General features: G+C 45.6%; 1 long non-coding RNA gene across 1 annotated transcript in view; it reads left to right on the top strand.

The window, feature by feature from the left end:
* Nucleotides 1-21,429: 21,429 nt before the first annotated feature.
* The window catches only part of LOC110151240 (uncharacterized), a 65,491-nt gene continuing 59,116 nt past the window's right edge, over nucleotides 21,430-27,804 (top strand). Inside the window, exons 1-2 of the long non-coding RNA XR_011489299.1 lie at nucleotides 21,430-21,725; nucleotides 22,475-22,600. This is a non-coding gene — a long non-coding RNA (uncharacterized lncRNA). The remainder of the gene's footprint in view (nucleotides 21,726-22,474; nucleotides 22,601-27,804) is intronic.

Consider the following 27,804-nt stretch of genomic DNA (forward strand, 5'->3'; position numbering starts at 1 on the left):
CGCGTTATCTCCCAAGTTCTCTCTGGACCATTCCCCACATGGCGCTGGTTGTTTCTGGGAAGAATGGTTTTTCCTTACACATACCTTTTCTAACCTCTGTGTTATGAAGAGGAGTTCTGGTTGCTAAGGCCACCGGGAGTGGTGTGGGTGCTTTCAGCATTAGGTATCTTCCCACTGGCTGCAACACCATGCGGTCTTTCTTGCCGGCTTCTTTGGCTGTGTTGCTAAGTGTATGCTTGCCTGAATTCCCTGGCTTAATGCCTTCTTTTCTTATCGACTACATCGGCATGCTGTATCCAAAACTAATCGTTCTGACCTTTTCCCCGAGTGTCGTCATGTCTCTGTCTCTCTCTTAATTCTCTGACTTCTTTCTTCCTTTTTAAATGCTTCTGCTTTCTCTCTCCATTAGTTCCACCAAAGATTTAATAATAGTGCATTAACAGATTGACTAGTTGACCTTGTAGAGACAAGCTGAGAGTATGTGACCTCACATATTGATAATTGGGTGACCTAGGGCAAGAACATCTTGGTTTAGCTTTGGATGCTTTCTTCTGAGCTTTTGTCCCTACATTTATTTTATTTTAACTTTTTCTTTTGTATTGAGTTATAACTGATTAACAATGTTGTAATAGTTTCAGGTGAATGGCAAAGCCATACATATATACGTATTCATTCTCCTCCAAGACCCCCTCCCATCCAGGCTACCACATAACATTAAGCAGAGTTCCGTTACATGTGGAATCTAAAAAGAAATGAAACAAGTGAACTTACAAAATAGGAACAGACTCACAGACTTAGAGAAGGAACTTATGGTTGCTGGTGGGAGGGTCGGAGAGGGAAGGATAGTTAGGGAGTTTGGGATGGACTTGTGCCTTCAGCTGCTGAACAGCTTTCTTGAGCCTCTCTTCTCATGGGAGACAGTCCAGCTTTGATAAAAGGAAGTGCTCCTTCCCAGCTCTTTCTCAGGCCGTCCCTTCTAGGGGTCATCCTTCTGCGGTATATGGCTGATATTTTTGTGCACTTTGTTGTTCCTACATTTAGACTATCCGAACGGCAGTATCTTTCTCCTTCCTCACTGCTGCCCTCCATCAGACCATTTTGAAAGGACAAGTGAGATGCTGCTTAATTCTAGTGTCCCCTCAGTCATCCATTGCATCAGTTAAATGAGGGAAGGGTATCTTCTGATTCAACTGAGGAAGAAGGACGCACGACCTATTTCAGTGCCAAAGTTTAGGGATTCATGACAGACCTAGATTTCCTTATTCACAGTAAATAAACACACTTTCACTTCTTTGGCTATATATGCAATGAATGCTCGACAATGGGGACTTCACGTTATTCCTGAAGAAGGTAGAGAGGAATCTATGAAGGAGGCAGCCGTAAGAGATACGGAGAGGAGTCCACGTGGCCCAGCGTGCCACCTCCCACTGTCTGCATCACAGATGGTAGCTAGACTCCTCTGTGCACAGGGTGAGGAACAATAAAGACCCACCACTACTATGTGGACTCTTATCAGGCATCAGCTTTCTGTCAAGAGTCTCATTCATGTGAGACTTAATTTTAGGTTTTACAGATACTCCATGAGGTTGGAGCTAACTGTGATTGCCCATGGGCACATAGCATGCAAACACCATGGCTGGGATGAAAACTAATAGGGGTAACTCCACACTCCACATTTTTATATTGTACTTGTGATGTATGTTACAAACAGAAAGGTTCCATCTTGATAGTGAAGTCGCTCAGTTGTGTCCGACTCTGCCACCGCATGGACTGTCGCCCGTCATGCTCCTCCGTTCATGGGATTTTCCAGGCAAGAACACTGGAGTGGCTTGCCTGTTTCCTTCTCCAGGGATCTTCCGACCCGGGGATCTATCGCAGAGCTCCTGCATTGCAGGTGGACTCTACTGTCGGCGCCACCAGGGAATCGGGTATTCTTGCGCCATATACTCACAGTGCTCTTACAAAATGAGAGGGGGAAAGGGGTAACAAGGGAGACGAGGGGAGGAGGAGGAGCAGAGAGGTGTATTCACTACTAAAATAACAATAATAACATTTCTCAGCCTTATGAATGTGGGTAACCATATCATGATAGTTACTGCTTAATCCTTTTGCCCGAAAGACAAACAAATATGTAAACAAAATGCAGCCCAAACCAAAAGACTATGTTGGTATTTTTCCTTCCCTTCTTTTTGTTATAACATTTAAAGTCAGTAATGAATTTCTTCTTTAATTAGAAAATCTGCTTCACTTCCAAGCTAACACTCAGGTAAGTGTCAAACTTCCAATTATACAAATTAAAATATGTTTGGAACCAATGTTAAAAACACTATTTGCATTAGGCTTTAATCATCATAAAGGAAAAATGTAAATGTTTCCAGGCAGTCCAACTACATAAATAATCATTCATTTCTTAAGTGCATGGTGGAGTTTTCCCCTGAGAAAATTCCGTAACCTTGAGAGTAATGTAAGGGTAATTAATTACCAAAAAGAGATTAATACTGCATGCCAAGAATGATAACAAAATGCACAGAGGCCCTACAAACACAGTCTGCAGGCAGTTCAGAAAAGGAAATGTTGTGAAGCGAACCTATTTAATTCACATTTCAGGCTTAGTTCACAAAAAGCTATTTCTCTTTTTTTGGGTTCAATTATCTCTATTGAATCTCTATTCCACATCATCTGAATACCTGCAATACCTTTTTATTGCCCTCATATTCCTCGTAGTGTATCTCACCTAAACTCTCCTCTCAGGAAATCCATTTCAGTCTTGTTGCTCCCAACTAATTTCGCAATAACTCAATCATCATAGTTACCTGCTCAGAATCCTTCAATGGCTCCCCATTACTCCTGGAACACATTCCAGTCTTTTTGAAACACGTTTATTTAATTTTTTAGTTGGTGGGAATTGCTTTACACTTTTGTGTTGGTTTCTGCCATGCCACAACACAAATCATAATATATACACGCATGTCCCTTCAGTCCTGAGCCCCCCTTCCCTCCCTGTCCTGCCCTCTAGGTCATCACAGAGAGCCGGGCCGGGCTCTGGGTGGTACTCAGCGACTCCCCGGCTCTCTGTCTCAGGCATGAGAGTGTGCATGCGTCGGGACTAATTTCTCAAGTCCCCCGCTCGCACTTTTCCCTGCGATGTTCACAAGTCCGTTCTCTACTAGGTTCATCAGCACCACTTTTCTAGATTCCATATATATGTGTTAACATATGACATTTGTTTTTCTTTCTAACTTACTTCTATCTGTAGAAGAGGCTCTAGGTTCATCTATCTTACTACAACTGACTCAAATGCATTCCTTTTTATGGCTGAGTAACAGCCTTTAAAGGAAGATTCTGAGGTTCTTCATAAGCATGGTTTTGGCCAAATTTCTTCTTTTCCTCCTTCCCTTGCCACCAAGGCCATTGTTCACCAGCCCACTGTTCCTCAAATTCAACTGCCAAAAAAAGTCAACTGGGATATGTATGAGTTAAGACTTCAGATTCCTAGGCTTCTTCCCAGGAATCAGATTCTCTAGGAAAAGGGACTGGGAACCTACGTTATAACAAATGGTCCAAATCTCTCAGACCAGCTTAGAAACTGTTCTCAGCAAACCCGATCCTTCGCCTTCCCCTCAGCATGGCCCGTGGTTCCCCTTGCAGCTCAGTGGTAAAGAATCTACCTGCAGTGCAGAGAGAGGAGACGCGGGTCCCATCCCTGGGTTGGGAAGGTCCCCTGGAGGGGGACGTAGCAAACCACTCAAGTAATCTTGCCTGGAAACCATCCCACGGACAGAAGAGCCAGATGGGCTACAGTCCACGGGCCGCAAAGAGCCAGATGTGCCTGAGCACACACACAAAGCACAGGCGTGACCCATGTTTCCTGCCCCCAGCCCCTGCTTATTGAAGAGCTATCCTGGTGGATGGTTCAGCTAGCATGGTCTTAGTGTGGGTTTTCCCCAAAACAGAGCATAAGACCAGACTTTGATGGTAGGTGGCTTATTTGAGAGGTGATCGTGCGAAGCACGTAAAGAGAATGGGACGTGAGGCAGGGAAGGAAGCAGGGGCCACGTAAGCACTTTTCAGCAAGGTTATTGCTCTGGGTATTGGCAACTCAGTTCTGCTGGTGCATCGGCAGCCTCTGAGAGGTGTGCGGAACTCCTAGAGCAGCCCCTCTGAGTGCGGAAGTCTGGCGTTTATGGCGCATCGGCAGCCTCTGAGAGGTGTGCAGAGCTCCTAGAGCAGCCCCTCTGAGTGCGGAAGTCTGGCGTTTATGGCGCATCGGCAGCCTCTGAGAGGTGTGCGGAACTCCTTCTGGAGCAGCCCCTCTGAGTGCGGCAGTCTGGCGTTTATGGCGCATCGGCAGCCTCTGAGAGGTGTGCAGAACTCCTAGAGCAGCCCCTCTGAAGTGTGGAAGTCTGGCGTTTATCTGCCTGCTTGGGTTCTCCTCTGCGTGGGTGACTTCATGGCATTAAACCCCTTGCTCTTCCTGGCAAGGGCCCGCGTGGCAGTGAAGCAGACTCGGGGGCAGAGGAAGGGATACTGAGTATTCTCCAGATGGGATTCTATCAGCTAGAGGGTAGCCTGGGCTCCCGTGGCACTGTTCCCTGCAGCTGCAGATCATAGCCGAGGTGGGCCCAGGATGGCGTGGGGCCAGAGGCATTCACTGCATGTGTCCTTTTCATTCTGTATTAGCTAGCTATTGCTGTGTAACAAATTTCCCCAATAACAAATTATGTAGCTATAATCACACACATTTGTTATGTCATAGCTTCTGTGGATAGAGAACCTTGGTGTGGCTTAGCAGAGCCTTCCCGCTCAGGGACACCTCGGGTCTGACCTCATTTCAAGCCTTGACTGGAGAGGGCACGCTCCTGGGCTCAGCCCGAGGGATGTGGATATTGCTTCAGGAGTAGCTGGACTGGAGGCTTCGGTACCTCAATGGCTGTTTTCCTTCATGGGCTGCTTGCCATGTGGGCCTCTCCAACGAGATTTTCACAACACGGCAGCTGGCTTCATAGAGTGAACATGCAAGACAGATTCAGCCTTTTGTAATCTAATCTCAGAGGTAAGAGCTCTTCACATCTGTTGTATTCTGTTCATTACAAGTGAGTCACTAGGTCCAGCCCACACTTGGGTGGGTAGAATCCACCATTTCCCAATTCTTAGGGTTATCTCTGTGATCCATTATCAGAATTTGCTAGGAATCAGCCAGGAATTTCTGTCATGATAAAATGTTATATTAAATGTTATTTTGGTGTTTTATCTGTCAAATTTTATATTTGCTTCTCCTATATTTGAAACTTCTGTAAATCTAAGGCACTACAGGATATATGGAAAGAACATTTGAATAAATCATTTGACACCTTTTTCAAAGCCTGCCCTTTTAAAATTAATTCATGTGAAATCCAGTCAAGAGATAGTAAGTACTATAAAAATTTAAGGTACTGATAGTAAATATTTCATGCCACATAGGCCTGAAAGAAAATGTAAACCACTCTAGTTAGAAGATTTACCTAAAGCTTGTAGGGCCCTCTTGTTAAACTCTTTTTTCTTTTTTAAACCGTCTCCACCTTATCTGGGAGGGAGGACTTTGAACTCACAGCCTGAGGCCCTGAGTCTCTGTAGGCTCTCAAATCCTCTCAGAGTCAGTTTCATCTCCTATTCAATGGGGCGGCCTAATGTGAATCTTGGGCTTTGCAGGTGGCGCAGTGGTAAAGAATCCGCTTGCCAATGTAGGAAACCCGAGATGTGGTTTCGATCCCTCGGTCGGGAAGACCCCCTGGAGTAGGAAATGGTAGCCACTACAGTACCCTTGACTGGGAAATCCCACGGCCAGAGGAGCCTGGCGGGCTACTCAGTCCATGGGGTTGCAAAGAGTCGAACGTGACTAAAGTGCATGCATGCACGCGCACACATGAACACACAGTGTGAACCTCAGAGCGTATCAGTGTTGACTAAGCAAGCACTTGCTATGTGGCACCCTCTGAAAAGCACTCATCATACTGCCTGCATAGTACCTGGCACACAGTAGGCATACAATAAATAGCAACTGATCCTGACTCTGTGTCCAAGGGGACATTGGACACAATGTCCAATTCATTCTTAATTCATTATTAAGAAGAGTTTCTGAAGATCTTACTGGGGAAAGAGAAGAGCTAGGTTTACAGATTCAGTTCAGTTCAGTCGCTCAGTCATGTCCTGACTCTTTGCAACCCCATGAACCGCAGCACGCCAGGCCTCCCTGCCCATCACCAACTCCCAGAGTTCACCCAAACCCATGTCCATTGAGTCGGTGATGCCATCCAACCATCTCATCCTCTGTTGTCCCCTTCTCCTCCTGCCCTCAATCTTTCCCAGTATCAGGGTCTTTTCCAATGAATCAGCTCTTCGCATCAGGTGGCCAAAGTATTGTAGTTTCAACTTCAGCATCAGTCCTTCCAATGACTATTCAGGACTGATTTGCTATAGATGATATCTACATAAGGGACTTGAAAGAATTTCCCTGAGTGAAAAGTTAAGTTGCAAGCATTTATCCTTGCAGTTTGAAGAACTAACAGCAGGCGGAGCTCCGAGCTCACCGGGGGATCAGTTACTCCACACCTGCCTATTGAGGGCCTCCCCATCCATGGCATGCAGTCCTCTGGGCTCAGGGACCAGCGGATGCGAGCAGAGGCAGCACTTGGCAGTCAGGAGGGCCACACGGGAGCGGCGCGTGCAGACACCCCGGGCCAGACATGGGTGCGCAGTCGTGCCTGTGCCGTGAGAAGGAAGCCGAGACCAGGCGATGATGCCTGTGTTCACGGGGAGACTGAGGGGGCTGCCGGCAGCATCTGGATGGTGCGGGACACGTCCTCCTGCCCGAGCACGGCAGCTCAGAGCTTGTCCTCTGCAGAGAGCCGGCCTGGCTTGACGTGTGGCTTCACCACTGACTCCCTTTGTGACCTCGGCTATGTTACTTGGTCCCTTTGAACTTCAACTTCTTCATCTGACATGTGGGAATAATTACAGGATGTATTTTGTGGGGCTGTTGTGGGGATTAAAAAATTAATATGTGTAAAGCATTTCGAACAACCTGGCAATAGTGTTTTATATCAGCTGATATCACTATCGCTCTTGTTGATGTTGTGGCTGTTGTTAATATTGTTCTTGTTATTATCATTGTTCTGATTGTCAACAGCAGCGGCGAGACTCTTGTCCTTTCTATCTTTTTATTTTCTTTGGTCTCCACTGAATTTCAGGGACTTTCAGATGCATGATTCTTATTTAAGAATATCCTGGGAAGTGTGCTGAAATGCAATTTGGGGGCCTGAGTTTTGGTTCAGTGGGCTCAGTGGGTTGGGTTGGGCCTAGGAACTGACATCTTTACTAGGCACCTAGACAAGACTGCACTGTCAGAAATCCTTCCTTAAAGGTCAGAATCATGAAACGTAGGATTTACGGAGACACTACCATGCTTCAGACCCTTGGCTAAGTGCTTTGTGCATGCCATTTATAATCTTAACAAAAGCTCTGCTAGGCCACTATCATTATCCCCATTTGATAATGGGCAGCCTGAGGCTCAGCATAATCTAGACACCTCATTCCTGTTTGCTCAAGAGCCTGCCGGTCTTCCGCAGGCAGCGCTGCGCCACTCCGTGCGGAGGTCCGCTTGGTCGCTTTCAGCCCGTTAGTCCCCAGTGTGACGCCTCTGCTGCTGAAGCCCGTGTGCCCCCAAAGCCCGCGCTCCGCCCTGAGAGGAGCCAGAGCAGAGAGAACCTGCACCCACAGCTGGCGCGCAGCTGCCGATCCTGTAACCAGAGAAAGGGGCGGGGCAGCAGCGCAGACCCAGAGGCCAACAGAAAGTCCCCTACTGGAGATCACTCAGCTGAGGATTTGGGTGGGCTAGACCCAGGATCTCTAGGAAGGAGAAATGCGAGGACCTCCATCTGGGAAGTAAAGCATTTTGTTTAAGAATGTTTCCAGCTTTATTGAGATATAACTGACATATAACATTGTCAGGCAAACAAAATTAAGAGATGTTCACTATGGTGGGATTTTACAGGAGGGATAATATCAGAGGGGTATTTTGAAAGACAAAAGGCGTTTCCGACAGGCAGAGACACAGAAAAAGGGCCTGGCAAGGGGAATAGAAGGGTGTGGGAAAGACCATGGCTTGCTTGGGGATTGTAAGGAGATTCCTGTGACAGAGGATGGTGTTTTGTCTGATTGGAGAGGTGGGAAAGACCTGGGTAATGATGACAGAGCACGCCATGCCCCAGATCTGGTGGGGCGTCATGGAGACCTTTCAGCATGAGTGGAGCATGGTGTTTAATTATATGGATGCCTACAGTGTGGTCGGAGGTGATGCTGATGTCAAGATTTATAAGATCTAGGCGACCAAAAGGACCTCACCATGAAACTTTATCTACTGTGTGTGTCTGTGCACATATGTGTCTCACAAGGACCCCTGTGTTCTTCTTTTTTTTTAACAAAGATTCTTTTTTGATGTGGACCATTTTAAAAGTCTTTATTTAATTTGGTGTTAATATAACATTGCTTCTGTTTTATACCTTGGTTTTTTGGCCACGGGGTATGTGGGATCTTAGTTCCCGGACCAGGGATCAATCCTGCACCCCAGCATTGTAAGGCAATGTCCTAACCACTGGACTGCTGAGAAGTCCCCCTCCCACCATATTCTTTCATAGAACTCTTTCTTTTATAATTGCCACACCTTTCATAAGTCTTTGGAAGCTTTGCCATAAAAGAGAGCTACAAATGAACATATCAAAATCAACTCAAAAGTTAACCAAGGATTTGAAAGCAAAATTAACTTCTCACTAATGGTTGACATTTTTTTATCATCTTATCCTAAGTAATTCCATACACGCTTTCCCTTGACAAGGGAATCATTTAAAGTCACAGTGGAGTAAATGAAACTAAGATGCTTCTCATTCCCTGTCACTGACAGATTTTTAATCTAGTGTCAGAGCTTGAATATTCAAAATCCATTCTACTACCTCTCTAGTCAACCCTCTCTACCCTAGCACCTGTGAGGTTTTGGGAACATCAGCTTAAGAATGAACGTGTAACTTCTGATGTCCTATTAAAGCAATTCGACAACTGTTGATGTTTCCAGGATAGCCAAGTCCCTCCCAGACAACAGGGGCTCCCAGCTGAATTCAGCTTGTGGACGGTGCCCGTCTAGTAAGTGCACGGATGGATGCTGTCAAGGTGCAGGTTTGGGGAAAGCACTGTGCCCCGAGCCACGGAGCCAGATGGCGGGTCGAGCACCTACAGTTGGTATCATATGACTGCAGCACGCATCGTAGAGAGCAAAAGCAAGGCGATGTGCTGGGCAAATGCGATTCACAGCTTTGAAGTCCACGTTAAAAAGAAGTGTGGGCTTTATCCATGTTACCCTTAGAGCAATGGTCTCAGAGCCTTTGAAAAGAAAGGATTTCAGCAAAGGTGAACACCAGGTGGTCATCTTAGAAAATTCACTTTGATGGGTAGTAGGGTTACTAGTTGGAGAAGGCAATGACGCCCCACTCCAGGACTCTTGCCTGGAAAATCCCATGGATGGAGGAACCTGGTAGGCTGCAGTCCATGGGGTCGCTAAGAGTCGGACACAACTAAGTGACTTCACTTTAACTTTTCACTTTCATGCATTGGAGAAGGAAATGGCAACGCACTCCAGTGTTCTTGCCCGGAGAATCCCAGGGATGGGGGAGCCTGGTGGGCTGCCATCTGTGGGGTCGCTTAGAGTCAGACACGACTGAAGCGACTTAGCAGCAGCAGGGTTACTAGTGGAGAAGGCAATGGCAACCCACTGCAGTACTCTTGCCTGGAAAATCCCATGGATGGAGGAGCCTGGTGGGCTGCAGTTCATGGGGTCGCTAAGAGTAGCATGTGACTGAAGTGACTTAGCAGCAGCAGGGTTACTAGTGGGTTTTCCTGGTGGCTCAGCAGTAAAGAATCTGCCTGCAATGCAGGAGACTCAAGTTCAATCCCTGGGTTGGGAAGATCCCCTAGATAAGGAAACAGCAACTCACTCTAGGATTCTTGCCCGGGAAATCCCACGGACAGAGAAGCCTGGTGGGCCACAGTCCATAGGGTTACAAAGAGGCAGACAGGACTGAGCACACACACTCACACACAGGGCTACTAGCAGCACACACCGAGGGACTGGTACATTTTGAAAGTGTGCCCACTCCTCTAGGGGACTGCAAAGCCTGGTGCCCAGATTTATAGATGGGAGAGGAAGAGTAAAGTCATAACAGGACAGCATCCCCCCTCCCCCACCGGCAGGCAAACCCTGCATGACAACCAGCCCTGAGGAATGAAATGGGGAATGCAGGTCCGAGGCTGCTGGAGACAGCAGTGATGGAGACAAGGAGTGACGGAGGCCCGAGCCCAGAGTGCAGACGGAGAATGCAGAGGAGATGGATTTGGTCCGGCGCTGAGCGTGATGGGGTCTAAAAAGGTGAGGCAGAGACACGAGGTCGGTGCCTCAGTTTCTGACCTGACCATCTCAGGATGTCACATAATAAATATCTCTAGGGGACAGTGTATTATGTTAACATTCAAAATCTCAGGCTCAGTCATGTCTGACTCTTTTGGGACCCCATGAACTGTAGCCCACCAGGCTCCTCTGTGCATGAGATTCTCCAAGCAAGAATACTGCAATGGGTTGCATTTCCTCCTCCAGGGGATCTTCCCAACCCAGGGATAGAACCTGCAACATTCAAAATAGCATATAGCTTAAAGTCTGGACCAAGACACATACATGTTATGTCATGACTATGTATTCTGATTATCTATAGGAATATTTTCAAATGATTGCTAGAATATTCCTCAAGTCAGAATCAACTCCCCCCGTCCCCCGCACATCCCCACCCCCACCCCGCTCTTTTTGATGGTAAATGATATTCTGTCTGGAAGCCACAGATGAGCATTTTGCGAGCCCTTCAGGCCAGCTTCCAGAGTCCTCAGCTTTTCCATCTTTAGCTGGACTGTGTGCAGCAAATGGGCGAGTCCAGAAAAGGAGTGTCCCTGATGCCAAATGCCACACTGAAGGTGCTGCCTGGAGAGAGCGTGCCTGTGTGTGGCTCGGCTCTGTGCCCAGGAAGGAGGGGCAGAGATGAAGCAGGTTCCAGGACAACAGTGCCTTTCTGTCCTGTGCCTGCAGCTCCTCTAGCTGTCAGGCGGGCATGGTCTGCTCTGTCCCTCCAATGCGGCATCATGGGCATCAAGTGAGACGGGAATAGCTCCAGCTAAACGTTTTAAAAATAGTACCTTTTAGCCAATCCAATCATTTAATATAACGAAATACTATTTGTTGCCCAAATCTTGCCCCCCCATGTCCACTGTTGTCACATAAAAAAATATAGAGACAGAGTTTGAAGGAAATAGAGTGGCTTTCTCTTTGCAGGGTAATGGGGAATATACAGCAGGCTACTGCCTCAAGAACTATGCCCCCTCCCTTGGGGAACTTGTTGTTTAGTTGCTAAGTCACGTCTGACTCTTTGTGACCCCATGGTCTGTAGGCCACCAGGCTCCTCTATCCATGGGATTTCCCAGGCAAGAATACTGGAGTGGGTTGCCATTTCCTCCTCCAGGGGATCTTCCTGACCCAGGGATCAAACCAGCATCACTTGCACTGCTGGCAGATTCTTTACCATGGCATCACCAGGGAAGCCCTGCCTGGTGAATAGGGAGAGGTTTTATATCCTCATGAAGTTCTTGTATATAGATACATTTTTTTTTCCCTCTCATTTTACAGCCAAAAGCTGGTGTCAGGAGGCTCAGCAACCTGGTCTCGCATCCCCAAAGTTATTGGCTGTGAGCTTCTTCCTCTCGAGATGCAGAATCCTACAAGGAAGTGTAGGGGGAGAACTACGCCAGGTGCAGAATATAATCTACATGGAGTCAGACAGTACTTAGCTTTGTGAGGGACAAGTCCAGCTACAAGTGTGTGTCAGTAGTAACAGCTAAAGGATAAGCAAGATGGTTTAACTGTTGCAGAGCCGTTTGACTGGTATGTGCCAAAGGCTGCTCACTCACTTTTGTTTTTGCTGAAACGATCCTCCATGTATCACCAGCAAAGCCCATGTACAATTCCAGGGAAATCAAACTAGAATTGGGGTAAGAAGGTCCAATCTTTTTTTCCTGTGTGCTTAGTCTGGAGTCACTGGCTCACAGGGGACTGTGTGACGAGGCCTCGCACCCTGCATTCAGACCAGAGCTCCCGGTGCCACACGCCCTCCCACACTGGCAGCTGACCACTCTGTGGGCAGAAGCCCAGCGGCAACTCTCAACTCAAGCTGGCGGCCCCCAGCCACGCGCAGAACCGCTCCCCGCAGCCTGGAGCTCCAGGGCTGAGCGCTCCCGCGAGAACTCCGCCAGCCCCGCCCACCCGCCGCGAGACCCAGAAACAGCCGGGCGCGCAGCCTGCCGGGAGAGCGTGTGTTTTTGAGCCCCACTTCTTATCTTTCGGCTTTATGGTCCAAGAGGAAGCGACACCCGGCAGGAGGACTCTTGTGCATCCCTGTCTTGAAAAGGTTGGTAACAAACAAATCTTGTTTCAGAGAAAATGAGCTCCCTTTTCTCACAGCCTCGTGGCATTTCTTGTCTAGCCCATATCTCAAAGGTGCGTTCCATTACCTTGTTTTCCAGCTTTTTTTTTTTTTAAGAACAATGATACCAATGTGGGCAACTGCAAAAGCGAAAACGAAATGAAGAAAAGGGTAAAAGAGAAGAAGAGATTTCTTTTTCTTAAACTGAGGTTTTTCTGAAGTATTTATTCAGAATGGGCTTTTATTTCTTCAAGGACAGAAGGCCAAACTGACAGAATAGCGAAGAAGCACCTTCTTCCTCTCCTTGCGTAGTTCTCGACCTTCTGTGAGTGTTGATTCTTTTGGAAAATGGATTTGCTGTGGGCTTGGGAAGGCTGTACTGTGTCAGTTCCACCTTGAGAGCCTCCTAAATTCTCTAGGGAGAAGCGCGGGTCAGGATTCTCCTTCCTTCTAGGAGGAGGACAGGAGAAACTGTTGGGAAGTTCGTCAGAGTGGAGATGGCAAGCGCTAGACCGAAGCGCAGGTGTTTCGGTGTCACCCTCGAGTCAGGTACCTTCACCTGTTTCCATTTTGTTTGTGCGATTGTTTGATCAGCAGCCCAAGCTGTGCCCTGGTGTTGTCGCCCTGACCAGTGGGAGCAGGAAGCCAGCATTAGAAACGGAAGGAAGGGTCACGCTTCCTCCCGTTTGCTGTTATTGTAGTTGACACCTGCAACTCACTAGTCACTTTGGTTTCAAGTGGACACAACAAAAAATGTTCAGTGTGGTTAAAGCTCAGTCTAGGCTGCTACATTTACAATTGCCTTGTTATTTTAAAAATAGCTGTTTCTGGATTTTATTCTTTTCTCTTTATCTTGATTATTTTTCTCCAACGTGTTTGTCCACCATTCAGTCGCCCTTGGGTGACTCAGTTGACTATACCCGGAAAACCTCTGCTGTGAGATTTCAGCTGGGCCTTTGCTGTAGCGGACAGATCTGAGGGTTGGAGGAGGTCAGGGAGGGGCGTGACCTCCAGTTCACTGTGGAGCTGGATCCGGGCAATTGGGGGCGGCTACCCCATCCCCATCCTGGAAATCTACACTCTAACCACTGTCGCCACATAGAAGCTGTTAGAGGATGTGGCCTGAGGCAGGAAGGTGTTGGACCATCTGGACGATGTGCCTGGCTGCGCTCAGTCACTTCAGTCATGTCCAACTCCTGTGACCCCATGGACGGGAGCCCGCCAGGCTCCTCTATCCCTGGGATTCTCCAGGCAGGAAGACTGGAGTGGATGGCCATGCCCTCCTCCAGGGGCTCTTCCCAACCCAGAGATCTAACCTGCATGTCCTGCATCTCCTCCATCTCAGGTGGATTCTTTTCCACTGAGTCTCCTGGGAAGCCCCACTGTGTGCCTAGACCATATAAACTTAAAATTCTGGCAGGCACGTGTGGAGATATACTGTCTTCCAGATCCCAGGACAGACTTCATGTGTAAGTTGCCTTTTTTGTTAAAACTGTCACTTCCCCATCCCCAGTGGATTTCTCTTTCTTCTGTCCCTCCCTGCCCTTTGTGTTCAGGGGCCAGTTTGCTCACTGGTGGGAAGATATGTTCAGGGCCTTAATATTTTAAACATAAGTGTAATGTGATAGAACAATGGGTTGAAAATGAAGACTGGAATGCAATCACTGACATTCGCCATGGTACACAGGGTTGTGATGTGGATAAATATATCTTAAGTAAATTGTTGTGTCATTTTTTTAGTTACAGGCTGTTGGAACAAAGGATCTCAGGGAGGCTGTTTTAATTTCCTGCTCCTAGCCTCTTGTATTAAGAATGATGAATCTAAGTGAAAAATCCTGATTAATTCAATGAGTTATGGCTGAGGTGTACCTGTCATGAGAGTAAGAGCATGTTTTAATCTGCTGATGTTTTCTAAGACAGTACTATTCATTGAGTCTCCAGATTTATTTACCAGCAGATTTTTTTGTGTGAGCGTACCGTGTACCAGCACCAGCATAAGAATATTGGGCTAACATTCTATTGTTAAGCTTACAACTGCTTTGGGGCATATTATTTTCCTATTTAGAACAGTAGTTCTTAGCATGGAATAATACTTGGGAATTGAGTTGAAAAATAAGTAACAATTTCTATGTCTGTTTCCATATAAATAGCTCAGTGATTTTTTTTTTTAACCAGTTTGGGAGAACACTTCTGGGGTGCATAATTTTTAAAACAGTTTGAGTAGTATAAAGATGAGTTGATGTGGATGTGTGTATTTTGGAAGGTTCCTCAATGAAATTCTCATCCTTCGGACTAGCTAAAACCAAGATAGGAGAGGCGTATGTGTCTTCTGGTCAGAAAAGGCCAGCCACGCTTATTAAGTGATTGCAATGAAGAAAAACACTCAAATTAATTTGAGACTCACCTAAGTATTGGCTCCCAGATTCAAAAACTGATTGATTGATGAGCTGCTTCTCCTATGCACAGCTCTGTAAATTTGCTCCAGGCTAAATGGCAGCAGGAATGTATTTACTTAATTGTTATTGTTTAGTCACTAAGTCCTGTTGGACTCTTTTTCCACCCCATGGACTATAACCGACCAGGCTCCTCTGTCCATGGGATTTCCAGGCAAGAACACTAGAGTGGGTGGCCATCTCCTTCTCCAGGGGATTTTCCCGACCCAGGGATCACACCTGAGTCTCCGGCGATGGCAGGCGGATTCTTTACCACTGAGCCACCAGGGGAACCTTTGCTCATGTATTGTTGTTGCTGTTTAGTCAGTAAGTCATGTCTGACTCTTTACAACCCCATGGACTGTAGCCCGCCAGGCTTCTCTGTCCATGGACTTTCCCAGGCAAGAATACTCGAGTGGGTTACCATATCCTTCTCCAGGGGGTCTTCCTGACCCAGGGATCAAACCCAGGTCTCCTGCATTGGCACGGATTCCTGACTTGTATAGTAGTTCTCCCAAGGAATAGTAATAGCCAGGAGGCTAGCCAGTATGGTGAAAATAAAATAGTACATCTTGCAAATGATTTACTTTTGTTATTATAAAGTAGTGCCAGCTCAAGATTTTACTTACAGTTACTTTGTTGCGACCGTGTCTTAATAGCTCTCCTGAATGCCTAGCGGTGAACTTCCCACCTGTCTTCGGAACCCGAAGCCCTTGGGTGTGCTTCGGAAGGCACTGCCTATGCACTTGCATGTGTTCTTTATGGCTTATGTGATGGAGGTCAGGCTGAGGGTGATTTTCCTGGTCCTTCATCCTGCAAGTGTGGTCCTGGGAGGCCGGGCAGTATTGGTATCTCCATGGGATCTTGTTGGAAATGTAGAATCTTGGGCTCTTCTCTGGCCTACTGAAACAGAGTCTGCATTTTAGCAGGATCTCCAGGTGGATCCAAACATACATCACACGTGAAAGTTTAAAAAGCACTTGTCTAGAAGGCCTTTGATGTTTTCTACATTTTGTCTTTTGTCAGTTTTTTCAATGCAGTTTTTTTTTTTCTTTTACATAGTAGTTCCTCCCTTTCCCTGCCTCAAAACAATTCAAATAGTCTTTGAAGCATAAATCATTTAGACTTTAAATGGGAAAGTAAGGGAGAAAGTGGTTGCATTTGGAAGTCAGTGTTGGAGAACAGTAATTTTTGAAAATCTGAAATTTATCCATTTTAGAAGTCTAAACACAGTCCTGGTCCCAGAGATCATAACTCAAACAGATTACTTCATCTCTTTACCTGTATTCTAAAGAAAGAGATGTGTGTTTAAATGCATGTGTACATAGCTTCCTTAATGAAAGCTTTGCTGCAAAAGCACTTTGTTCCTAATGCATCCTTAAGTGAAGTTTTGCATTCTTAATTTTCCACTCAAGTAATTTAGAAACCATTAGTTAAAGTGGAACTCTAAGATAAAGTAGGATCCTTACAAGTTTAGATGGTTTCCTCTGAAGATTGCTCTTACAATTGTCAGAGAAAGATAAATTCTTAATTGCATTTCATTACATCTGGGTAGCAGATACATGTTTACTTTCCAGATACCTGTCTGGCAAAAGTGGAGGAGGATAGGTGATGAAGTGATACAGTAACATCAAGCTAACAGATTGCAAAGTTCTCCACCTGTCCAGCTGGCTGCTATGAATCCCCTTTTGTCAGGACAAAAGCATTTCCCCCGTCTATCTACACCTCCTTTCTCCAGCAGTCGAATCAAAATCGGTGTTTCTCCTTTGTTCCTATTTCTCCTATAGTTTACTACACGCTAGACAAGAGAACAGTTGTTGCTCTTGAAGGTTAGAGATTTCTGTTGTCGCCTTCTGAAATTGGCAATCATGGACAATGTCGGCAGTACAGACAGAAGCAGGTTCCCTTTCTTCGTTTCTCTCCTCAAAAGTGTGGTTCTGCCTCTGGCTCTTTTTAAATCTCATTACAAAATCTTCTTCTCTTGTGCCTGAATGGTTTGATTTTTCTTTCAAGTTAGAGGTCTTCTAGAGAAAGTCTTTGAAGTACAATCAGACCCAAATTTCAAAAGTAAAGAGATATATTTTACTGATCTTAAAAAAGGAATTGTGTTCACAAATACTAATATTTGCCTAGGGCCCTTTCCAGAATGAAAGATCTGCCCACATAGATCGGTCTACATGGATGTTGTGCAGCTGTAATTTAATACTAAGATAACACTTCCTAACATATAGATCCTATGTAAGCTTCTCATATTGGCATCTGACTTCTTTCTTGTCTTTTTCAAGGTCATAAAAAGTGTTAGAAATTTGAGTTAGAAATTTTTCCATAGTTTTTAGTTTTAGGTTTTTGAAGAAAGGCTAGCCTGTATGATTTTTCTGATTATATATAATCTATCTTAATACTAGACAGTTATAGCAAATAAAATTCAGAGACTTTCGAAAATACAAATGAGGGGGAGGTTTGTACTATGAGCAATATTTTTCTGATGAATCTGTGATCTCTTGGGAAAGGAAATTGAGGTAAGAAGAATCTACAGAAAGTCTCCAGGCTGAAGTATTGTTAATTTTGGAGGGATCTGGGACAGACTGAGCTCCTGACCAGAGTTACGAATGTATTACTGTTTCTTTTCCCTAGGCAAAAGGACTACACTTTCTTTGGATTGCCAAGGAGTCTATATTAAAAAAAAAAAAAGCCACAAGATTTACCCCTTGAATCATTCACAACTCATAAATCTCCGCTCCCCCTTTTCTTTAAATTATTTTACCTGGTTTCCATGCTGGTTTTCATTTCCTGATTTCATTGTCTGCTCGATCCTTAGCAATACCTGCTTGGTGTAGAGGTATATAGATCTGTGCTTCCAAGAGAAGAGAGTTCTCCTTCATGGGTTTTGTGAATCACTGGTTACTGTGAACTTTGTATGTTCTTTGTCAGTGCATATATGTAACTATAGATCTCTTCACACCTGCACATCTATGAATGGGCTTTCATGGCAGCGCTAGTGATAAAGAATCTGCCTGCCAGTGCAAGAGGTGCAAGAGACATGGGTTTGACCCCTGAGTTGGGAAGGTCCCCTGGAGTAGGAAATGGCAACCCACTCCAGCATTCTTGCCTAGAAAATCTCATGGACAGAGGAGCCTGGTGGTCTGCAGCCCATGGAGGCACAAAGAGTTGGGCACGACTGAGCACACTTACTACTACTGTGTGTACATGCATTAAATACTACACGTGTGCATGTCTATAATGTACACATGCACACATGTATGTGTGCATGCTAAGTCACTTCAGTTGTGTCCATAGTACTATGCGTACGTGCATTAAATACACATGCGCATGTCTGTAATTACACGTGCACACATGTACGTGTGCATGCTAAGTCACTTCAGTTGTGTGCAACTCTTTGGACTGTAGCCCGCCAGGCTCCACTGTCTGTGGGATTCTCCAGGCAAGAACACTGAGTGGGTGGCCATGCCCTCCTCCAGGGGATCTTCCCGACCCAGGGGTTGAACCAGAGTCTCTTAGGCCTCCTGCATCAGCAGGCAGGTTCTTGACCACTAGTGCCACCTGGGAAGCCCCCAAACACGTAGATACATGTATGTACATAGACACATATGTTCACATTGATGCCTTTGTATATTTAAGCATGTGTGTGTACATTTTTATGCGTGTTTATATATAAATGCATGCATACACGTATATATATGTGTGCACACATATCTATATATGTAAATATGCATGTAGTATGTGTTTATATATCTATATACCTATGTTTGTATGTATCTGTATGCTGCTGCTGCTGAGTCGCATCAGTCGTGTCCAACTCTTTGCGACCCCATAGACGTCAGCCCCCCAGGCTCCCCTGTCCCTGGGATTCTCCAGGCAAGAACACTGAGTGGGTTGCCATTTCCTTCTCCAATGTATCTGTATAGGTGAATATAAATATTCAGGTATATATATGAGCATATATATATAGTATGTGTATCCATGCATGTGCATATGTGTACATGTGCACATGTACACATATCTGTATATACATGTGTGTATGTGTGTGTGTGTTTACGCATGCAGTATGGGGCTTACCAGATGGACCCAGTGGTAAAGAATCCACCTGCCAATGTAGGAGACGTGGGGGACACAGCTTCAGTCCCTGGTTCAGGAAGCTCCCCTGGAGAAGAAAATGGCAACCCACCTGTGGGGAGAGAGCAAATTAGCCCAGGTGGGGTGTTCAGGCTCCCCCACTCCGAGTTTTGTAAATAAGGACTGTGTAACAGCTGAGATCACTTACAGCAGTGAGCATGTGCTCCCGAGGTCCCTGCTGGGCCAGGGACTCCTTAGTGCGGTAGCCCTCCGCAAGCTCCAGCTGAAAGGCGTTGGCCTTCCCGCTGCGCCCTGGCGGGGTCCTGGGGTCGGCCGGAACGGGGCGGATGCGGCGCGGCTGCCGCCCCGGCTGGGAGGGGAGACGAGGGCGTGGCTCCAGCGGCCCCTCCAGCCCCGAGCCCCATGCCTGCCCCGGGTTCAGGGACAGCGCGGTCAGTGCGGTGCAGCGATACAGTTGACGTCGAGAACAGGATCAGCACTACGCCACTCCACTATGCTTGCCTGCAGAATCCCAGGGATGGAGGAGCCTGGCGGGCTGCCGACCATGGTCGCAGAGCCAGACACGACTGAGTGCGTGCACACACATGCACGCACACACACGCAGCATATGTGTCCGTATTTCTGTGTTCATGGATGTGTACGTGCTTACCCTTCTGTTGATACTTCGGCAGAACCCCGTGGTTGTGCACGGAGCATCAGAATGTGCTCCAGGAGCTGCGGCAGGGGGGCTGCGGCATGCAGTGAGCGAGCCCCCGAGTCAGGCAGAGCCAGATGGGGGAAGTTTGGGTCAGTTCCGCCCAGCAGGTGGTGGCTTCCCTAAGATCAGAATTTCCTGGAGAACCCAGTTCAGTGGGTTGAGGTGAAGTGATGTTTTCCTCGGTGCTGTAAATCATAAATATCCGGCTGTTCTCATGGTGTTAAACGGCAGCCGGAGACCAGGGTCCAGTCACCAGTGTCTGTCTTGCTCCGGCGGAGACCCTCTGCGAGTAGGGAGGGATGGGGATGGGATCAGCGATGGTTTCAGTTACCTGATCAATTTTTCTTGCTGGAGCATGATGTTCTATTTTCCTTGCCCAGACAGTCTCATTACTCAGAAACTCTGAGGAAACATGCTTTTCAGCAGCTGTGAAATGTGCTGCTCCTTCTATGGAGAGCAGACAGGCACGGCCGTCAGAGTCCTCCTTCCCCACCAGCTGGCTCCTAGATGCTGGTGAGAGATAGGTCACTTGTTGACACTGCTTTTCCTAACTCTTACTTTTTTTTGAATTTGAAAATAAATGTTTTCTTTTTAGCATCATACATGGGAAGATCCCCTGGAAGAGGCATGGCAACCCACTCGAGTATTCTTGCCTGGAGAATCTCATGGACAGAGGAGCCTGGCGGGCCACAGTCCACGGGGCCACAAAGAATTGGACACGACTGAGTGACTGAGCACACGAGAATAGTACTTGCCTCTCAGAGACATTGTGGAGATCAAATGAGGCGACAGGTAGGAAAACCCGTATCAAATATTCAACTTAGGTTCCTGTTGCTGTTATTGCTACTCGCACTACTTACTACTGTTATGGTAGAACATGAGTTAGCAACAGCCCCCAAAATAGATTGAAACTGTTATCCACAAATAATTAAGGATTTTTAGCTCCTGAAGGTTATTTTATGTATTCATTCCAGACTCACAGCTATTCAGTGACAACTGTGCTTTCCTTATAAACATTTGGCCACCAGATGTTGCCTGTCTAATGTGTATGAGTATTCTTCCTTTTTTCAGACAGAGATGGATTTTTGGGTGTTACTTGTACTCTTAAGTTGAAAAATAAAAGCCTATGTCAGAATAAGTAATTCAGGCTATTTGCATCTCATTACTATAACCTTGGGTGCATACTCAATTGACAGAATGTATCAGGAGTCGATATTCTAATCAATCAAGCTATTGGCACCTCTAAAAAAAAATTAATGTTGGTGTAATTAGATTTAAAGGTACTGCAAAATGTTTTCTCCAGCCACAAAATAATAGAATCACCTCACAGTACTGGAGACAGATTGCTAACATCCTTATTGCAACCTGATCATTTCACATCACAGTATAGGCAGGGTGGTTCCTCTGACTTTCAGGAGGTTTTGTAGATGATGAATTTGATTTCTGGCAGTAATTAATCTTTATAGAATTATATAGGGTGCCTAAGAAATGGATTTTTTTCAAAGATGCCAGATCTGAAATGATGAGAAATGTCCAAACAAGTGTACTTTTAAGCAAAACTGAGTTGGATGTATAAATTGTATGCTGAAGTACATGGGATCAGATATGAATTCAGGACTAGAGGAAAAACAATGCATTTGTTTAATTTCTTCTAGTGCCTCTTTGAGTTCTTGTTAAGAGATGTCTGATAACTGCTCAAAACCATTTTATCCAACTCTTCAGGGCAGCTGATCTATGATGAGACAGAAAGAGGACCCTCCTTTTAATTTCTCCTGACTTAATCGATTAAGTATGTTAATTACTCTACTTAAATTTTTCTCATGGTGTTGTTTGTTTGTTAAGGTGGATCGTTCTGGCAGTTGATGAAAAATAGCTTCCTGCTAAGCCAGCATAATGAATATTGACGTTCTTGGCGTTTACAGCCAATAGAAATCACATTTTCAAGTCTCCATTTCCAAGGTGCTTACTTAATAAATAACTTCTCTGACCGTCTGCGCTACGGGGGCACACTCTCTCAAAGACTGGCATGAGTAAAGCTTGAAAACTGTCTGTGGATTAACGTCAGCATCTGTAAAGAGCAAACACTGAGCTTAGAGTTTGAATCTCCAAGACAGAATGGTAAGGGGAAGTGGGGCCTGGGAGTCTGGAGATGCAAGCAGGACAAATTCAGGCATCATTAGCTCGAGATCTCTGCCCCTGCTGTGTCTCTGCATTAGAGGAACATTACTGCATTAAATGTGGCCTGCAATCCTGATCAAGATGCTAATTGAAAGAGGAACTTTGCCAGCACCTTTCCACTTTCCTCTATACCCTGCTAAACCTTTATCTTAGTTTAACAGAGAAAACAAACAAAAAACCCCCTAAGGCCTGAAAAAGATGATAGCAGGAAGAGGAAGCTATTTTTTTCTGTGTCTCTTATATAAACGTTGTCTTTTGGTAATACACATCTTTAAAAAATGAGAAGGAAAGAAAGCCCTTTAAAACACTTAAGAAATAAAATGACACTTTCCCAAGGAATATTATAAGTTTCAGTCTCCAGACTTTGAAGCTCTCTTATGGGGCATTTTTCTACAAAGATCTTCAAATAACACCCCTCTAAAAAGCTGTCTCTCTTTGACAGTTCTAGTTTACCAATCCACGATTACTTGTCATATCTTGTTTTCAGTGTTCACGTGTAAAATGATAACCCCTTTTTTCCCTTCTTACAGCTCTCCTCTGAAAAGAAGTCTTTATGATGAGGTTCTGTCCCCACTTCAAGTCTTCTAGGATTTCACAGAACTGGAGAACCTTTGTGGATCTTGGGTATCACCTTTGCCAAGCCTCATATACCCCAGGTAAGGAAACTGAAGTATGTTTCAAGTCAGTTCCCTCCACTTACTTGTACCTTCTGAGTGATCATGCCAAGTTTAGAACTCAGGTTAACTGCCCTGCTCTTGGCTACCACAGAGCTGATAGTCTCTTCCTAATTTCAGAAGATGAAGACAGCAATCCTTTGACAGCTTGCTGTAGTTCTGGTTCACAAATGTTTACTTTTCCTCAATTCTTTTGAAAATCCACTACGACCAGGGGGAAAGAGTTTCACTTTATAAAGTACTGCAGCATCTTAGGTCCTTTGCGTTTGCTTTTTACATATTGCTGTCTTCCTGTGTCCGCGATGAAGTGCACCTTTGCCCAAGAGGAAACGTAGCCATTGGATCCGCTTCCCCTTCTGCGTGGGAAGAAGGTTTGGTCGTGAAATACTGTTCGGAGTCAGCCTCAGCCTTGCGGTGGGAGAGCTGCCTCCTGGCGACCTCAGCTACCCTTAGGGAGTTAAAAGATGGTGAGCTTATCACAGACTCTCTAAACCAGGCTCCCCAACTTGCAGGAGCTAATGCCTGATGATTTTAGGTGGAGCTGATGTAACAATAATACTGGAAATGAAATGTATAGTAAATGTAATGTACGTGACAGTGAAGTCGCTCAGTCATGTCAGACTCTTTGCAACCCCATGAAAGGTAGCCCGCCAGGCTCCTCCCATGGGCTCTGCCAGGCAAGAATATTGGAGTGGGTATCATTTCCTTCTCCAGAGGATCTTCCCCATGCAGGGATTGAAACCAGGTCTCCAGCACTGCAGGCAGACTCTTCACCATCTGAGCCCCCAGGGAATCCTGAAACCACTCCCCCGCATCTAACCCACCCTCTGGTTGTGAAAAAATTGTCTTCCACAAAACCGGTCCCTGGTGCCAAAAAGGTTGGGGACCACTGCGCTAAACTGGTTGAGGTCATCTGAATAGACTCGCCTGAGTTACTGACGGTGAGATTACTGCTGTATCAACACAGGGTTTTAGAATTTCAGTGGCGTTTATTCTGTCAACTGTTTGTTTTGGCGGACAGAGAATCAGTGGTTGTATTTGTCAGTGCTTTTTATTGGTTGCAGTTGATAGAAGTTTAGACCTAATCTGAATGTATATCTTAATCAAGCTGGCTAAACCTCAAAAAAAGGGAGTCTGAGAGCTGTTTTGGCTCCTGTAAGTTTAGGTGATAGATTCAGGGGCTTGGACGATGCCGTCAGTCTCCCCTCTCTCTGTCTTCTCCCCTCGCCTTGGTTTTCCTTCTCTCACTCTCCATACTGCCAGCCAGCTTACGTCCCTTTTTACTCACTCTGGTTGTTGTTCGGTCACTAAGTCATGTCTGATGCTTTGCAACCCCGTGGACTGCAGCATGCCCGCTTCCCTGTCCTTCACTGTCTCATGTCCATTGAGTCGGTGATGCCATCCAACCACCTCATCCTCTGTCATCCCCTTATTCTCCTGCCCTCAGTCTCTCCCAGCATCAAGGTCTTTTCCAGTGAGTCAGCTGTTTGCATCAGGTGGCCAAAGTATTGGAGCTTCAGCACCAGTCCTTCCAAAGAATACTCACAGTTGGTTTGCCTTAGGATGGACTGGCTTGACCTTGCAGTCCAAGGGGCTCTCTAGAGTCTCCTCCGGCACCACAGTTCAGAAGCACCAGTTCTTCGGTGCCCAGCTTTCTTCATGGCTCAGCTCTCACATCGGCGCGTGACTACTGCTGGCCTTGGAAAGCTGGAAATCTTGGCTCATGCTGGCCCTGTGTGCTCTTAAGTACGAGCATGCCGTTTGGTGCGTTCAGGTCCCCTCCCTGCTTCCTTGAAGCTGCTGAGAGAGTTAGGTGGCAGTCCCACCGAAAGCTCAAGGACAGAAGAGTGGCCAGGGAGAGGAACTGTTACTGAACTAGGGGCTGGATGCTTGCAAGAAACTAATAATAATAGTTAAAAATAATAACATCAGTATCTAACAGTTACTGGTTTCTCACTTCAATATGCCAGGAACTTTTCTGAGTGTTTAATAGCTAATAACTTATTTGATTCTCAAAACAGTGTGAGGTACATATATACATATGACTTCCATTTATATCAATAGATGAAGAAGATTAATCACAGGAGAGATTAGTTGTCTGTCATTATGATTTAGAAGCCAAGTGCATTTTTTCCCCCCAAATATATCTTAATGCCCAGTACCCTTTCAACTAACATTCATTAAATCAATATTTGCTCACAACTAATTGGGAACATTGGGAAGTGAGAAAATACAAAGCTTATCTTTATGGCATATGCAGTCTAAGGGTGGAGTCAAAGACATCTTCTATCTAAACACATATCCTGTATCTAAATAATGACCATGTAATTTATAGAAAGAAGTGCTACAAAGCAATCATGCAAGGTGAAGGACTGTGATACAGAGATAGCTAATGTATTCTCTTTTGGTTGTTCAAAAGAGCTGTATTAAAATTTCTTTATCACAAGGAAAATTAGTTCAAATGACAGTGATTGTTCAGTGAGGAAGGCTCAGTTGTCCCAAACCTTAGAAGTCTTTTCTCCCAGGTGAATTGGATCTTGCCAAGGCTGGAGAAAGGAGGTGGATAGAGAGGTGGGAATTCTTAAAGAATGTGTGTGGAATAAATGAATAACAAATAATTCAAATGTTGATGAAAAAAAACCATTTGGATTAGTTCTCATTTTGATTTTTTCTTTCTGATTTAAAACAAACTGCACTTAAAACACCAACCTAGAAAACAGCAAAAGTTGCTTATCATAAACTATAAATAATGTTTCTTTGTTTCAGATTGGTGCAGGTATATGAGAATATTTTCTTTAATTTTAAACTAGAATATTCATAGCATCAAATTTGAGATTTAACTCCTGCTTCTTTTAGGGTTTCATTTGAAACCTTGATATTAGCCTTTTCCCAATTAAAACATTTGAAGCCTTTGGCTCATTAATGAGGTCCATAAACCATAGATGCTTCTTCCTCCGCAACACCCGGCCCCACCCTGCCCCATTTGGCAACTTAAATTTCCCACTAGTCAAAAAAAAGTTAATTTGTATTAACAACCAGTTTCTCAAAAGGCTGATTATTCAAAAATGGGCTTGGACTCTAACCAGAAAACTTAGAGTTCTACTTAGAGATCAACGAAGTGTTAGAAAGCAAGAATACCAACTGAATCTGAAAATCAAAATATAAAGCATATTGAAAAATCTTCTGGAGGATAGAAAGGCCATCTTATCCATTTTATGTCTTTATCAAAGTGTCTGAATAATGCCTCCAATGCACAGCTTTCCCCAGCTACACAGACATGCTTTTCTTGGTGCACAGAGAGCCATTAAATCTGTCAGAGACTAGAGGAGATTACTTCGCATTTCTTGGAAAAATTGACTTGGAAGGTCATTGAAGGCTAATGCACTTGGGCAATTATAGTGGGGAGTTTACAAATCACTCAGCAGTTATGTTTTAACCAGAAACAAAAAATGAATAAATCGAAGGATTTGGGGTCTGCTAGATCTGTAGTTGTGACTTTCTGAACATGTCTGTGTGTGTGTGTGTGTGTGTGTGTGTATGATCAGCGTGTGTGTGTGTCTCCCTTTTTATTCTTCCTGATAAATGGCTGGAGATACAGAATAACCTGAAATAATTGCAGTAAGGTAGCAGTCACTATTCACTTGTCTCCATCTGCTGCATTAATTCTGATCAGATACAAACCCACTGAATAGACAGCAGGTGACAGATAGGAGTGAACGTTTTGTGTGTGTTTTGCTTTTCTCTTCCCCATCATATTTCCAGGGTTGTAAGTTTAAAGATAACGCTCAGTCAAATTACGGAAATGTGTTCCTATAGGAGAAAATTTGAGCATGTCTCTAAGGGGTTCAGATTCTCTCATTTCTAAAGCCTAGAGATGTAACTTTTGCTTTCTGAAACATTGTAACTGGGGAACAGGAGGCCTCAAAGTTCAGGAATGTTTCCTTGTTTATTTTTCTCTTGATGCACAAGAAAGAATAAAAGAATAATATATAACCTCTGGTCCTTTTTCTTCTTCATTTGATCTTTGTCTCCACTGTGAAACAAGAATATAATAAAAATGAGAAATTAATTGGACATCCAAAGAACCCTAAATTATGAGGGTGTAGTTCTGAAACGGCAGTGAATATACATACATGTGGACACTGCTCTCTGAGAGGTGGTTTTGTTTTGGAACCTGAGTATAATTATTGCTTATCCAGGGCAGGAGCCAGGTCATTCTTCTCCCAGATGCCTGGAATGGAGCCTAGAGTATCTTAAACAAGGAACCAGGACCTAAGATTATACAGCACTTCCTCCCGTGTGCCGGGAGCGTGTCCTGGGTGGCTCTGCAGCGAAGCGTCCACCTGCAAGGTAGGAGACATGGCAGGAGCCGCGGGTTCAGTCCCGGGGTGGGGAAGGTCCCCTGGAGAAGGGAATGGCTCGCCACGCCAGCATTCGTGCCTGGAAAGTCCCGCGGATGAGGAGCCTGGCGGGCTGGAGCCCATGGGGCTGCAGAAGAGTCAGACACAGAACTTCGCGGCTAGACAGCAACAGCGGCTCTGTGCCAGGCAGTGCCTGGAGCGCTGACACTTGCGATCCTTCACTCCTTTAGAAGTTGCTTCTTTGCAGCGGACCCCCTGCCCCACGGCTGCCTGCCTGAACTCCCTGGCAGTGCATAGGCAGCCTGCCATCTCAGCCTGGGCTCACGCACCGCTCCTCTCTCTGGTTTCTCCCCCCGGGAAGCTTGCTGGAGCAGAAGGATGCACAGCCCTGGAGCAGTGGCCGGCGGGAGACCCTGGGTAACTGGTGGAGCCTCCTCCGCCCCCCGTGGGATGAGTCTGAAGCCTGTTTTAAGTGATTTCACAAAGGCCCTCTGGCGATTTCGCCCACAGGCCTGTGGGCAGAACTTGCTCTTCGCCTCCTGTTTATTGCTTTTCCCCTTCCCTGGCGTGCTTTCTTCACGTCCTCTCTCACTGACTCCCCGGGAGGAGCTCCAGACAGTCCACTAGCGCTCACGTCGTCTTTGAGTCCGCCTGTGGGTCTCCCAAAGTTAGGTATTCTTGCTCGTATAATTTTGTGACCTGAATGAACGGACAAATGAATGAACTTGAGAGATACCTAACTCTTCCAGGCCAACCAGAAAGTGTTCAGTTTTTCATGGATTCTGCCTTTAAGTTAATGTACTCAGGCAGCAATGCAGCGGCAGT

This window comes from Odocoileus virginianus, chromosome 9, assembly GCF_023699985.2.
Source record: "Odocoileus virginianus isolate 20LAN1187 ecotype Illinois chromosome 9, Ovbor_1.2, whole genome shotgun sequence".
In the NCBI taxonomy this organism is placed as follows: domain Eukaryota; kingdom Metazoa; phylum Chordata; class Mammalia; order Artiodactyla; family Cervidae; genus Odocoileus; species Odocoileus virginianus.